Consider the following 16,557-nt stretch of genomic DNA (forward strand, 5'->3'; position numbering starts at 1 on the left):
TAGCAATGGATGTGGATTCCAAGTTCCTCACATCCTCCTCAACATTTGTTACTTTTCATTTTTCTTTTTCTTTTCTTCTTCTTCTTATTTTTTTAGATGGAGTCTAGCTCTGTTGTCCAGGCTGGAGTACAGTGGCATAATCTCAGCTCACTGCAACCTCTACCTCCCGTGTTCAAGCAATTCTTCTGCCTCAGCCTCCTGGGTGGCTGGGGCTACAGGCACCTGCCACCATGCCCAGCTAATTTTTGCATTTTTAGTAGAGACAGGATTTCACCATATTGGCCAGGCTGGTCTTGAACTCTTGACCTGGTGATCCTCCTGCCTCAGCCTCCAAAAGTGCTGGGCTTACAAGCATGAGCCACTGAGCCTGGCCTATTTTTCATTTTTTTAATAGCTATCCAAGTGGTTATAAAGTGGTAAGTCATTGCAGTTTTGATTTGCATTTTCCATAACGTTGAGCATCTTTTCATGTTTTTGTTAGTCATTTGTATAACTTTTTTATAAATGTCTATTCATATCCTTTGTCCATTTTAAAATTGTGTTATCTTTTTGTTGTTGAGTTGTAAAAGTTCTTTATATATCTTGGATGTTAAGTACTTATCAGATAGATTATTCGCAAATATTTTTCCATTCCCTAGCTCGTCTTCTTATCTTCTGGCTAATATTCTTTGATTCACACGTTTTTAATTTTGATGAGTTCCAATTCAGCTATTTTTTTTCTTTCAGTGTTTTTAGTGTCATATCATAGAATCCATTGCCAAACCCAAAGTCATAAAGATTTGTGTTCTTGCTAATGAATTTTATACTTTTGCTTTTCACATTTACATCGTCAATTCATTTTAAGTTGATTTGTGTTTATGCCATGAGGTAGAGGTTCAATATTACTTTTTGCCTGTAGATATAAAGTTATCTCAGTATTATTTGTTAAAATGATCATTCTTCCTCCATCAGATGCTCCTGGCATTCTTATCATAAATTAATTGGCCATAGATGTAACCAAAGAGGTAAAATACTACAACGCTGCTGTAAGAAATCAAAGTTGACTTAAATAAAGGAAAAGACATTTTGTGTTCATTAACTAGAAGATTTAATATTATTACTCTTTTTTAATTTTTTTTTCTTTCCAGCTTTTAGTTTAGGTTCAAGAGGTACATGTGAAGGTTTTTAATGTGGGTAAATTAAGTGTCTCTGTTGGGTGTATATATAATTTTGTCACCTAGGTAATCAGCGTAATACCTGATAGGTAGCTTTTCAATCCTCACCTTCCTCCCACCCTCCACCCTTAAGCAGGGCCCGGTGTCTACTTTTCCCTTTTTTGTGTCCATGTGTACTCAGTGTTTAAATCCCACTAATAAGTGAGAACATGTGGTATTTGGTTTTCTGTCCCTGCATTAATTTGCTTTGGATAATGGCCTCGAGCTCCATCCATATTACTGCAAAGGATATGATCATGTTCTTTTTTATGGCTGAACATATTCCATGTACCACATTTTCTTTATCTAGTCCACCATTGATAGGCCTCTAGGTTGATTTCATGTCTTTGCTATTGCAAATAGTTCTGGGACAAACATACGCCTGCATGTGTCTTTATAGTAGAATGATTTATATTCCTTTGGGTATATACCCAGTATTGGGATTGCTGGGTCAGATGGTAGTTCTATTTTAAGTTCTTTGAGAACTCTCCAGACTGCTTTCTACAGTGGCTAAACTAATTTACATTCCCACCGGCAGTGTATAAGTGAATACTGGTCCCAACAGAACAATACTCTCATTGGTGATATAATGGAGACCAGAGAATCAAAAGTTACTTGCCCAAAATTATATAATTATTACCAGCAAGCTACAGGTAGAATCCTGGCCTTCCTAACTCTATCATCAGTGCTTTATTTTACCACACTGTTCTGCTTCTGCCCTGTGTCAGAAGGAAGAAGGAGGGCAGGAAAACTCTTAATTTGGGGAGTGTTGGTAAAGAGTGAGGAAAACTCTATAAACTGAATATATCTTTCATGTCATTATTCTTCAAGAGTTACTGCCAAAGGGCAAGAAGTGACAGTGAGAATTAAACAGAATTTTTTTGCAGTTTCATGAATTTTCCACTGGAATGCCCTGATGAACACCAGCTGTTTCATCTTCTGGGTATGTTGAGTTTTTTTTTTTTTTTCTGCTCAGTGTTTATTGTATGCCTGCAACGTACAAGGGGATGTTGTATTCTGCTGCTTCACTGGCTGCACTGGAGTTAAATAATACTTTCCAATTTTAAATAGGGCGCATATGGGTGATATGGGAGGTATTTTCTGTTGGCAGAAACCTATAGTTAAAAAAAAAATGAGCTGGACTGTAGGGAAGTAGGGAAGCAATCTGAAACATGTTTTTCTTCCTTCTCCTTTCTGCACTGCAGAAGTCAGGGCTACTGCCCTACAGAGCAGTCATGGCCTGTGAGATGTTGCTGCTAGAGAGACGCTTGTCCCCTCAGCATCCTCCTGGGTAAGGTGTAGGAAAAGTACAGGCTTAGGAGACAAAGATATGAGTTTGAATCCCAGCTATGCTAGTGCCTAGGCATTTGACCTGAGACAAGTCATTAAGACTCCATGAGCTTCACTTTTCTCCCCTGTAAAAGGGGAATGACAACATGTATCATATAAAACTTTTATGAAAGTAAGATAACATACAAATAAAATAACTATTACGTACTATATTTGGAATGTAGTATATGCTCAATAAATGGTACTCTTTATTCCACTTTCTTTGATTTCAGTTCTCCCTCCACCTTGACTGACCTAAGTAGAGAGCAGAGCTGAGCTCTAAGGACAAGACATGGGGGACTCACATGATACGGCCTTTGCAGGGCACTCTCTCACTTTAGAGGTCTAGCTTGTTTGAACATCAGAAGAGCAACGCCCTTCCCAGCATAACCTGAGTCCTGACATGGCTGCCTTCTATTCCTCAACTGCCATAATTTATCACCAAAAAGGGCCACACCAACCCCTTCCTTGTCCAGGTTCACTTTGTACAGAGCCATATTGGACTTGTAAACTGTCTTTTACTCCACTGGAATAGAAATACTTTGCTTTTGACAGCTAAATTAAAATTTTCCAATAACAAGGTTGGTAGTTTCCCTAATTGCGTTGTACAATTTAGTATTTAACTGTAGATTTTTATGTTATTTTATATCTTAACTTTAGGACTTTTATCTCCTCAGTCAGACTGAAAGCTGCTCAGAGGATGTAAGAGATGTCTTACATTTCAGCATTCTCAAATTATGCTTAGCACAGTGTCTTCAAAAGATACTTTTTTACTTCACTGAGAGCCAATTGGGATAAAAACTAAATTTAATCCACACTAAAATAATTATTCATATAGCAGTAGGGTAAGACCAGATAGACTATTAACTTGCAGGTAATGGGAGTAATATTAAGAAGTTAAATGAGGAAAAACAAGAGCCTATCTTTGCCAAAATCTTGGCCGCCAACATGATTCTCATCCACAGAACTCTTTAGTACTTCCTGTCAATAGCCCTGATTTGGCATAAGCTGGCTCATTGGACTAGTTATCATTTTATGCATGCACACTCAGTCTTAAGCTATTTGAGATCAAAACATGTTCTTTTGATCTTTGTACCCTGCATGTCTAGCACAGTGCTGGCCACATTGTAAGTGTTTAATAAATGTTGTTGATGGCGAGTGACGTATTCTACCATTGAAGCTGAGATGACATTGAGATGCCCATCATAGCTTGGGAATAAGACTTCTCTTTGAAGGTCAAACTAGTAAATCAGTTCTGAATGGATATGATCTGTTATCTCCAAAAAAACACTTTATGAAACATTATGTTCTAGAAACAGAAGATCAGAGACAGGAAAACAAATGACTGCATTTATGAAAAAAAAAAAAACTGAAACCTAATCAATTAACATAATTAATTTATTTTAAAAACAGAATGAATGTGTAGACAAAAGAAGTTGATGCACATGGAGCCTAGGAAGAGGCCAGAGAGCAAAAATTTGTCAATGTTGGTTTAGCATTGTCCCAAGTAGAGGAACTTAATGTTGCCACTAGAATATTCGCTGATGAGGTGGCATAACTGTTCATTGAGCTGCCTCAGGGCCTGCCCTAGGGTATCTCAACTTTTATCACTGAGCTCTCACCATACAGGAAGAGATTGTCTAGTTCATCATGGTGTCCCCAGCATCTAGCATGGTGCCTGGCATGAGACAGGTATGCAAGAAAATATTTATTGAATTAAAGAATATTCTACTTATTTAAACATTAAAATTTTATTCTTCTTTATGTTAATTTGAAACTAAAATGAAATTATACGTCCTATATTACTAAAATGAAATTCAAATTATTTTAAGTTGAATATGCTTTGTCCATATCACACATCTTACCTCTCTCCAGTGGAGCTCACTTGCTTTCCCAGGAAGTCAAGCCTTGCACTCCTTTTTCCAAATGCCTCCCAAGGTCCTTTGGTCTGGTGGCCACAGACTGGATAGTGTGCCTGATTTCTTCTGAATCTCTGTTCATGATAGAACAACTGCATTATTATAGCATTTCATCACTTCTAAAAAGTGATGTATGTATTTTCACATTTTTACATTTATAACATTTGTAAGCATCTTCCAAAGAGCACATTTAATGTGGTATTAATTTTGTTTTCCAAAAAGTAGCAATTAACCCATAGTGTAATCTAATTATCAGTAAAATTTTAAAATCATAGAAATACAGCAACTCAGTTTCCTATGTACTTTAATAACAGAAACAGGAGGCATGGATGATAATTGTACAAAATTCAGACACTGGAAAGGAATAGCTACTTTACAAATGAATAATTCAAATTCTGATTTACTTATTCATCTCCTGTGAGTTCTGTTATCTTGATTAAACCCCAGAGAGAACCAGTCAAGTCTGAGGCAATGAGTAAATTAAGTTCCTAGTGACACGCACTCTGCTCCTCCCCACCAACCAGCCAGGCCTCTCTGGACAACCAGGCTTCCTCCTCTCTCATCAATATCTGAGTTCAGCCATCTCTAACCGAAGCACGATGATTTTCATTCAGCCTAAACCTCTTCTATCATAAGTAGGCAAAGTGACAGGAATTTTCTGGGGTCACCACTCTGGGGTACAATGGAGTAAGAAACTAGGTAATGATACGGTAATTTTTTGACTCAGAATCTGCTCAATGAACATTCAAACCATGTCCTCCTACTCAAAATAAACTATCTTCAGATATGCCAACATCTACTCCTTTTCCTACCTGCCACCTGACTTCTGACACCAACATTATACCCCCAACTGCTCTAATGATATCTGGGTGCCAACGCCATCTAATGGAGTATCCACATGCCACCTTCACTATGAATCGCTTCCTTCTTGTCCATTTTAGATCACAAAGCAATGGTAATTGACATCCTTTGAACTTCACACTAAAACTCTCAGTGATACCACTTCTATTTCACTCTCTCTCCTATTTTGAATTCCTCTTTGAAAGACTTTCAAACTCACTCAAAACAGACCCTGCTGGGAGTCTGGCTATCTTAATCCTCTGGAATCCCTCTACTTTAGTTAGGATGTAGACTGAGCTGCTGTTACAAAGAGACAAAATAATGGCCTAAATAAGACAAAAGTTTATTTCTGTCATGGGACAGTCCAAAGGTAAGCAGTCTGCCATCCTGAACACAAGGGTGCATATCTGGGTCCCAAGTAGATGCTTCAGTTTGCATCATCTCCTTGACATTGGGATGGAGGAAAGGGAATGTGAGCAAAAAGTAATAACAGTCATTCTCTTTCCTCCTTCCCATGCAAAGCGTGTACATCCTGACTCCATATCCAGTCTTGTGCTCGTTTCCTAGTATAATACCAGAATATTTAAAAGCCGGTTGTTGTTCTCTAAAGGGCGAGGATATTTCTAGCCTTGGCAGCCTCAAAGAATATTTCTAGCTTTGGCAGCCTCTGGCTGGGCTCCCTAATGTGTGGTTGCTGCCTTCTATTCCATTAAATTCTCCTTCCTCAAACAAAGACAAATCTTGAAGGCCCATCTACTTAAAAGTGCTCAAATTAACTTGAATCAGGCCAATAGGAGCAACATCTTCTTAAAAATAATGAGAATTGGAGAAGGAATGTGTAATAAAACAGACACTAGTAAACAAATTTGTTTTATTTATTATTCATCTATTAGCATTTATGAATAAATGCAGATAAAGAATGATAAACAGTGCCCTGTGCTCAACACTATGGGTAAAGATGAATTAAGCAGGTATGATTCTTGTACTAGACATCTCTCATGTCCACTCTCCACCTTTCTTAACCTCCTCTCTGCCAGATGACATTAGTGGGTTTCCTTGCCCTCAGGTTCCCAGTAGAAATTAGAAAGGAGAAAGGAAAATGAAGTAAGGGTATCTGTGAACCCAGCCCTCTCTCTGTGGAGTCAGCTTGGTTGGCTGACTCTACAGCCAACTCTGCTAGCCAGCCATGACACATCTCTCAAAAGGGGCTGCTCTGCTCAGGATGCTCCTCTGCACATGAATTTCTCCCTCCAGATCCAGTGACTGCTGCCTTATGTTACCCCTAGAGACCTAGGGTGGCAATCGCCCCACTCTTACTAGTTCTAAGGTACTGAATCATCCCCTGTGGGTGTTTCTATATCTTGCCCTGGCCAGTGTAACTTCCCCAAAGATTAAGCTTTGCTCAAAGTGTCCTTTGATCGTGTGTCATCTTTTTTCCTGCCTAATGAAGTTCTTGTTCTCAGGGAACTTACTGTTGGGTGCAAGGGGACAGACAACCAACAGACATATAATTACAAACTGTGATAAGATCCATGAAGGAAACAAAATAGGTGGTGTGAAAGAAAATAACAACTTGGGGTCTAATTTAGATAGGATGGAGATGGCATTTAACCCAAGTCCTAGAGAATGAGAAGAGCCAGAGTGGATTCTAGGTAAGGAAGGAAGAGTTTACAGAGGCCTCGAGAGAGAAGAGAGTTTAGTGCTCAAGAAATTGAATATTTTCAACAAAGACGATAAAAACACACCCTAGGGAAAGGACAGTCTCTTCAATAAATGGTGCGGAGAAACGTGGATATCCACATGCAGAGGAATCAAATTAGACTCTTAACTCACACTATGTACAAAAATCAACTGAAAATGAATGAAAGACTTAAATGTGAGACCTGAAGGTATAAAACTGCTAGAAGGGAACGGAGAAGAAGCTCCATGATCTTGGTCTGGGTGATGATTTTTTCGGATTTCACCCCAAAAGCCCAGGCAACAAAAGCAAAATTAGACAAAGTGGACTGCATCAAACTAAAAAGCTTCTGTTCAACACAGTGAAGATACAACCAACAAAATAGAAAAGCATATTGGCAAACCATACATCTGATAAGGGGTTAATATTCAAAATACATAAGAATATATCTTACAACTCAATGGTAAAAAAAACCCAATTAAAAATGGGCAAAGGACCTGAATAGACATTTCTCAAAAGAAGACACGCAAAGGGCCAACAGGTATGTGAAAATATATTCAACATCAATAATCATCAGGGAAATGCAGATTAAAACCACAAAGGTATGTTATTTCACACCTGTTATAATGGCTGTTGTCAAAAAGACAAAAGATAATAAGTGTTGTCAAGGAAGTAGAGAAAAGGAACCGCTTTTACACTGTTGGTGAGAATGTAAATTAGTACAACTATTATGGAAAATGATATGGAGATTCCTCAAAAAATTAAAAACAGAACTACCATATGATCCAGCAATCCCACTTCTGGGTATATATTCAAAGGATATGAAATCATTGTCTTGAAGTACTATCAGCACTCCCATGTTTATCACAGCACTATTCACAATAGCCAAGATATGGAATCAGCCTAAGTGTCCATCAACAGATGAACGGATAAAGAAAATGTGGTATATGTACACAAAGGGATAATAGCCAGCCTTAAAAAAGAAAGAAATTCTGTCATTTGTGACAACATGGATGAACCTGGTGGACATTAAAAAATGAAATAAACCAGGCATAAAAAGACAAAAATATTGCATGATCTCACTTTTATGTGGAATCTTGAAAAGTCACTCTCATGGAAACAGAGAAAATTGTGGTTACCAGCGGCCATAAGGTGGGGGATTGGGGAGATGCTGATCAAAGAACACAAAATTTCAGTTGGGGGAATAAGTTCAAGAGACATATTGTACATCATGATGACTGTAGTTAACAGCAATATACAGTATACTTGAAAATTGCTAGTACAATGACTAAGATCAGAGCAAAACTGAAGGAGATAGAGACACGAAAAGCCCTCCAAAAAATCAATGAATCCAGGAGTTGGTTTTTTGAAAAGATCAACAAAACTGACAGACCGCTAGCAAGACTAATAAAGAAGAAAAGAGAGAGGAATCAAATAGACGCAATAAAAAATGATAAAGGGGATATCACCACCGACCCCACAGAAATACAAACTACCATCAGAGAATACTATAAACACCTCTATGCAAATCAACTAGAAAATCTAGAAGAAATGGATAATTTCCTGGACACTTACACTCTCCCAAGACTAAACCAGGAAGAAGTTGAATCCCTGAATAGACCAATAGCAGGCTCTGAAATTGAGACAACAATCAATAGCCTACCAACCAAAAAAAGTCCAGGACCAGATGGATTCACAGCTGAATTCTACCAGAGGTACAAGGAGGAGCTGGTACCATTCCTTCTGAAACTATTCAAATCAATAGAAAAAGAGGGAATCCTCCCTAACTCATTTTATGAGGCCAACATCATCCTGATACCAAAGCCTGGCAGAGACACAACAAAAAAAGAGAATTTTAGACCAATATCCTGATGAACATCGATGCAAAAATCCTCAATAAAATACTGGCAAACCGGATTCAGCAGCACATCAAAAAGCTTATCCACCATGATCAAGTGGGCTTCATCCCTGGATGCAAGGCTGGTTCAACATTCGCAAATCAATAAACGTAATCCAGCATATAAACAGAACCAAAGACAAGAACCACATGATTATCTCAATAGATGCAGAAAAGGCTTTTGACAAAATTCAACAGCCCTTCATGCTAAAAATACTCAATAAATTCGGTATTGATGGAACGTACCTCAAAATAATAAGAGCTATTTATGACAAACCCACAGCTAATATCATACTGAATGGGCAAAAACTGGAAAAATTCCCTTTGAAAACTGGCACAAGACAGGGATGCCCTCTCTCACCACTCCTATTCAACATAGTGTTGGAAGTTCTGGCTAGGGCAATCAGGCAAGAGAAAGAAATCAAGGGTATTCAGTTAGGAAAAGAAGAAGTCAAATTGTCCCTGTTTGCAGATGACATGATTGTATATTTAGAAAACCCCATTGTCTCAGCCCAGAATCTCCTTAAGCTGATAAGCAACTTCAGCAAAGTCTCAGGATACAAAATTAATGTGCAAAAATCACAAGCATTCTTATACACCAGTAACAGACAAACAGAGAGCCAAATCACGAATGAACTTCCATTCACAATTGCTTCAAAGAGAATAAAATACCTAGGAATCCAACTTACAAGGGATGTCAAGGACCTCTTCAAGGAGAACTACAAACCACTGCTCAGTGAAATCAAAGAGGACACTAACAAATGGAAGAACATACCATGCTCATGGATAGGAAGAATCAATATCGTGAAACTGGCCATACTGCCCAAGGTTATTTATAGATTCAATGCCATCCCCATCAAGCTACCAATGAGTTTCTTCACAGAATTGGAAAAAACTGCTTTAAAGTTCATATGGAACCAAAAAAGAGCCCACATTGCCAAGACAATCCTAAGTCAAAAGGACAAAGCTGGAGGCATCACGCTACCTGACTTCAAACTATACTACAAGGCTACAGTAACCAAAACAGCATGGTACTGGTACCACAACAGAGATATAGACCAATGGAACAGAACAGAGTCCTCAGAAATAATATCACACATCTACAGCCATCTGATCTTTGACAAACCTGAGAGAAACAAGAAATGGGGAAAGGATTCCCTATTTAATAAATGGTGCTGGGAAAATTGGCTAGCCATAAGTAGAAAGCTGAAACTGGATCCTTTCCCTACTCCTTATACAAAGATTAATTCAAGATGGATTAGAGACTTAAATGTTAGACCTAATACCATAAAAACCCTAGAAGAAAATCTAGGTAGTACCATTCAGGAGATAGGCATGGGCAAGGACTTCATGTCTAAAACACCAAAAGCAACGGCAGCAAAAGCCAAAATTGACAAATGGGATCTAATTAAACTAAAGAGCTTCTGCACAGCAAAAGAAACTACCATCAGAGTGAACAGGCAACCTACAGAATGGGAGAAAATTTTTGCAACCTACTCATCTGACAAAGGGCTAATATCCAGAATCTACAGAGAACTCAAACAAATATACAAGAAAAAAACAAACAACCCCATCAAAAAGTGGGCAAAGGATATGAACAGACATTTCTCAAAAGAAGACATTCATACAGCCAACAGACACGTGAAAAAATGCTCATCATCACTAGCCATCAGAGAAATGCAAATCAAAACCACAATGAGATACCATCTCACACCAGTTAGAAGGGCAATCATTAAAAAATCAGGAAACAACAGGTGTTGGAGAGGATGTGGAGAAATAGGAACACTTTTACACTGTTGGTGGGATTGTAAACTAGTTCAACCATTATGGAAAACAGTATGGCGATTCCTCAAGGATCTAGAACTAGATGTACCATATGACCCAGCCATCCCAATACTGGGTATATACCCAAAGGATCCAAAGGATTATAAATTATTCTACTACAAAGACACATGCACACGTATGTTTATTGTGGCACTATTCACAATAGCAAAGACTTGGAATCAACCCAAATGTCCATCTGTGACAGACTGGATTAAGAAAATGTGGCACATATACACCATGGAATACTATGCAGCCATCAAAAAGGATGAGTTTGCGTCCTTTGTAGGGACATGGATGCAGCTGGAAACCATCATTCTTAGCAAACTATCACAAGAACAGAAAACCAAACACCGCATGTTCTCACTCATAGGTGGGAACTGAACAATGAGATCACTTGGACTCGGGAAGGGGAACATCACACACTGGGGCCTATCATGGGGAGGGGGAGGGGGGAGGGATTGCATTGGGGTGTTATACATGATATAAATGATGAATTGATGGGTGCTGATGAGTTGATGGGTGCAGCACACCAACGTGGCACAAGTATACATATGTAACAAACCTGCATGTTATGCACATGTACCCTAGAACTTGAAGTATAATAAAAATAAATAAAAAAAAAAGAAAATTGCTAGTAGAGTTTAAGTGCTCTCACCACACACAAAAAAGATAAGTATGAGAAGTATCATGCATGTGATAAATAGCTGATTTAATCCTTCCACAATGCATGCATGGGTGTGTATATACACACATACAAATATACATACACCCACACACACATATCATATTGTATGCCATAAAAATATACAATTTTACTTCTCAGTTTTTTTTTTTTAAAAGTCATGAGTAAGAAATTCATATGAAAGAAACATAAATGATCAATAAATATATAGGGAAAAAAAGACCAGTGTCACTATGTGGCATGAAATAGAGTTGAATAACTCAGTAATCTTAGACACAAACTCAAAAACACTTGTTTATAGTGGTTTTTAAATAATTTTCTCAGCCCTAAAAATTATATATAGGCTTTTATCACACTTTTCCTAATTTCTCAACCATTAACATCTTAGTGTAGCTAATATTTAGAGACTTTCAGATTGCCGTGTGAACAGTGGTAAAAAAAAAAAAAAATAGTCATTTAGGGAAAACCTTATTTTAGTCTGTACCCAAAATAAAGCTCAGCCAGACCCTTTTCCAACACCCCTTGTTTCTCATTAGTTTTCCAAGTGAAGATGTTGTTAATTCAAATACTCAATTAGCCAGATCCTCTAATGACTCCCCTTCCATTAAGATCTGCCTGACTGCGATATATCACCAGTGAATGGCCAGCCCCAGAATGTCATTCAAGAGTCCCATGGAATTCAGTATTTTAAAATCGGGGCATTGGACAAGGACTCACAGGACTTGACTTCCCTCAGTCTTTCTTTAAAGAAGGCCTTTGGCTTGGGCCTCAGTCCCTTCACTTCATCTTTCCATTGAAGGGGCAGAACTGGAAAACTATAGAGTCCACCCCAGCTCTGATAGTTTTTGAAGCTGGGTAGTAACCATCAACCTTACTAGAAAATATCTGGTCTTCGTAAAATAAAATATCTCATTCTAGACCACTCTGACTCAAGCTTTTAGAATAAGCCTCTCTCTATCTTGTTCACTGTTAGCATTATTTCCTCACCATTCTTGGTTCTTTACTGGGAAACAGCAAAGAGGACTTTGGCCGTCAGGAGACACGACACTCACTCAGTCTAGTTTGAGGGAGTATGTCACTCATGAACGTCAGTTACTTGACGTGATGGTTAATTTTACGTGTCAACTTGCCTAGGCCATTGTACTCAGACATTTGGTCAAACACAAGTCTAAATGATTTTTGTTAGGGTACTTTTAGATGAGATTTAAGGCAATTACACATTTAAATCAGTAAACTTTGAGTAAGGCAGATTACCTTCCATAACGTGAGTGAGCCTCATTCAATCAGTTGATGGCCTTAAGAATAAACAGACAGAGATCCCCAAAGGAAGAGGGAATTCTGCCCCAAACAGCCTTCGGACTTGAGCTGCAACATCAGCTCTTCCCTTGGTCACCAGCTGGCTGGCCTACCCTGAAGATTTTGGATTTCCCGGCCTCCACAATTATGTGAGCCAATTCTTTAGGAAGCTAAATTTTAAAACTCTTTTATGAACCATTTTGTAGGCATTCAAATTAATACCATTAGATCAATATGGACAAGACACATCATCTCCCCATCATGCCACACTCTGGTCACTAGCACCAGTCACTAATCCTTCTGAGCCACAGACCCCCATTTGTAACATGAGCATATAAAATAGCTACTCTGCTGATTTTAGGAGATTGCCACTAGAAGCATGAAAACAATGTGGAAGTATTGTATAAATGGTATAATTAAGCAATGGCAATAAGGTATGCCTTATTATTATATTTACTATAACTTGTTAACATATATATAATTGGGAAATATTCCCCCACAAAAAATGTATCCTATTTATCAGATTGAGTTAAAGCATACTAATTTCTAACTGGAGTCAGTGTCTCTCCAGCTAAGTGATCAATGTAGAGAATCCTGCAGTGTGCATAGAGAGGAAGGAGAGAAAATAGTAAACACTGATTTTTCTTAAATAAAAGGAAAGCCAGAATTCACATTAATAAAATGAGAGTGGTAAACACTGTAAATGCATGCTCATCCCCCTCACTTAGGTCTTTTGAAAAACAAATTATATAAGCTGCCTCAACCCCTGCTGGTAATTTTGTGAACAAACAATGAAAAAGAAGGAAAGACAATGAAAGGGAGAAATTGAAAGAAATTATGCAGAGAGGGAAGGAAGGGGTTTGCTAAAGAGTGACACATGCAACTCCTGATAGGCATTACGCGAAAACGAAAACAAAAAGCTGGCTTCTATAGTCAATTAAGTTTGAGAAATGTAAGTTAAACAAGTTTCTTTAGGACAGGTGTCTTTAGAAACTTTAAGATATTAATATACATGGTGAAGTAAAAGATGCAACCATTTGCATTTTCTGAGATTTTCTCATTCTCTTTTCCTATTATCCCAAAATTCTTTGATAATAGATTCTCCTTCCACTCCAGGATCATCTCATGGGATGAGAAAAGCAGCTTGAGAAGCCTTGGTGTACTGAGAAAAGTCCTAGTCTAGACGTCAGGAGTTCTAAGTTCCAGCTCCCACCCGATCACTGACTCTTCTCTATGCTCTTGGCAGGTTGCTTTAAATTCATTTAGCTTCCAAGTTCCAATGTGTAAATAAAATGATTGCATCATCTAAGAGCTCTCAGATTCTTTCCAGCTCACATACTTCCCAGCTCAAATATTCTATGATTCTATACAAGAGAATGAATAGAAATATATGATATTTCCTGAGAAGTAACAAAGCATTTCTTGGTAAAACAAAAGAACCCTTGTTTGTACAGTCCTGTACATATAGTCTTTGAAGGTATTTCTTCCAGTTTCTATTTAATTCACACAATCCTGAGAGACAGCAATATTTATCATGCCCCTTTTACAGGTGTGGAATGCTTCCAACAGGCTTCCCAGACTCAGTATTCCTTTCAAATCCTCCTCCACATGCTGTCAGAGTGATATTTCTAAAACTAAATATCTGCTCCTTACTCAAAAACCCCTCCATGGCTCCCCATTGCTTACCTAAAAAAACCAAGCACATTATCATAGCATGTAAGGCCTGACCACCTCCCCACCCTCCTTACTCATAGCTCCTTACAGAGACAGCTAAAAGAAGAGCCAAGATAGAGAAAGAGTTTTTATAATGGGAGATTATATATTTGGGATCCTATGGATAGGCTGATAGGAAAAAACAATGGAGAAGGAGATACTGAAGGCACAGGTAAGAGAAAAATATCTCCACAACCAAGCTCATCTAAGTCTGAAAGCCTTCCTTGAACTCTAACACACACACAGGCTGGGTGAGGAGCACTGCCCCTATTCTCCCATAGCACCCTGTGCACACCCCTGTCCTAGCATCTACAATACTGAATTGAGATTCCCTGTTTATGGATCCCTTCATCCCATATATTGCAAACCACTCTTACGAGCTTCCCATTGCTGCTGTTACAAATTACCACAAACTTCTTGGCTTAAAACAACAAAAATTCATCTTACTATTTGGGGGTGTGGGGTTAGAAGTCCAAAATGGGTCTAATGGTATTGGCAAGTTTGCATTCTTTCTGGAGACTCTAGAAGAAAATCCATTTCCTTGCATTTTCTAGCTTCTATAGATCAGCTACTGTAATGCAGGCATTTGAGTTTGGCTACATTGCTTGTCTCTTGGTCTACATTGCTTGGCTCTTGGCCTCTTTTTCACTCCACTCTGACCTCTGCTTCCATTGTCACACCTCCTTCTCTGTGCCTCTGCTTCTCCTCACTCCCTCTTTCTCTCATATGGGCCCTTGTGATGACACTGAACCTGCCCAGATTTAATCCAAGATAATTTTCCAATCTCAAAATCCTAACTTAACCACATCTACAAAGTTCCTTTTGCATGTAAATTAACATATTCACAGATTTGGGAGATTAGGATGTGGACATTTGACGGTGGGGAAGGGTGTCAGTCTGTCTAGCATAACCTTCAGGGGCAGACCATGTCTTAGTCATTCTTGCACCTCAAATGCCTGCACTATAGTAGCTGCTCAATAAATGCCAGTACCCTTTCTGTCTATACTTTATGCAGCACTTTTGTGTATGCTTCATTCAGTTTGCACAACTGTCATGTTGAGAGAAAAATGTTGTTATTTAGGGGAAAGTGCACTGGATTAACAGTAGAAGATCTAGGTTCTTGTCCTAGATTTCTCCATTCTCCAAATGGGAACTGAGCCTTGGGCATTTAAATGACTGTGTCATGTCCAAGTGGTAATGATGGGATTTGGAGCCCAATCTGTTTCCATTTTAGTACACTAATTCATCGCATAGACAGGTGGTGTTGTTTTACTGTATTATGAAGGTAGGTCAAGATCCTGATTCAGGACAAGAACTGATGTCAGCATCTTATATCAGTAGAGAGGGTGGGATGGAGTGGATATTTGTAACAGTCTTACCATCTCCAGAAGTTATATATATGGATTTACTTAATGAAGAACCCTAAAGAAATTAAGCTTTGCTCTCACCAAGTAACTTTCCTTTTACCTCATTTGATTTCCAACTGTTTATTTCCTCAGGAAAGAATAATCCATGAACTTTTGGACCTTACAGTGCCAAACGTAGGCCACACTTCCCTGTATTGTGCAGCTTGTATAATTCCTGACATTAGCATAAGCCTCAGTCTAAATGAGGCTGTTTTGTGTCTTCTCTGGAAATTTCCTCTGGTGTTCAGGCTGCCTGTGGTTGGCTATGTGGGATCACAGATAGTCATTCTGGTTGAGTTCACCATCATGCTTGCCAGCTTTTAAAGCTTTGAAGCCATATCTTATCAGATCAAACTCCCACCTCTGTTTTTTCTTTCTCATGGAATACCCTTATACTAAAAATCCACTGAAAGCCCACATTGAAGGTTGAGTCTTCCAGGAAATCCACCCAATGTCATTCTAAGCCAATAAGTAGATAAAATTTAAACCAGGTACTTGAGACAATTTATGTTTCTATCAATACACATTACTTCAGTCCACAAATCATTTTTACTTTAGTTTATCCTAATTTTATTTTTAAAGACAGGGTCTCACTTTGTCACTCAGGCTGGAGTGCAGTGGTACAATCATAGCTTGCTCACTATAATCTCAAATTCCTGGGTTCAAGGGATCCTCCTGCTTCAGCCTCCTGAGTAGCTGGGACTACAAGTGTGCACCACCATGCCAGGCTCATCCTACCTTTAATAGTACATCTTAATATTAACTACATTCTACAATGCC

This window comes from Trachypithecus francoisi, unplaced genomic scaffold (assembly GCF_009764315.1).
Source record: "Trachypithecus francoisi isolate TF-2019V2 unplaced genomic scaffold, Tfra_2.0 Lachesis_group8, whole genome shotgun sequence".
NCBI lineage: Eukaryota > Metazoa > Chordata > Mammalia > Primates > Cercopithecidae > Trachypithecus > Trachypithecus francoisi.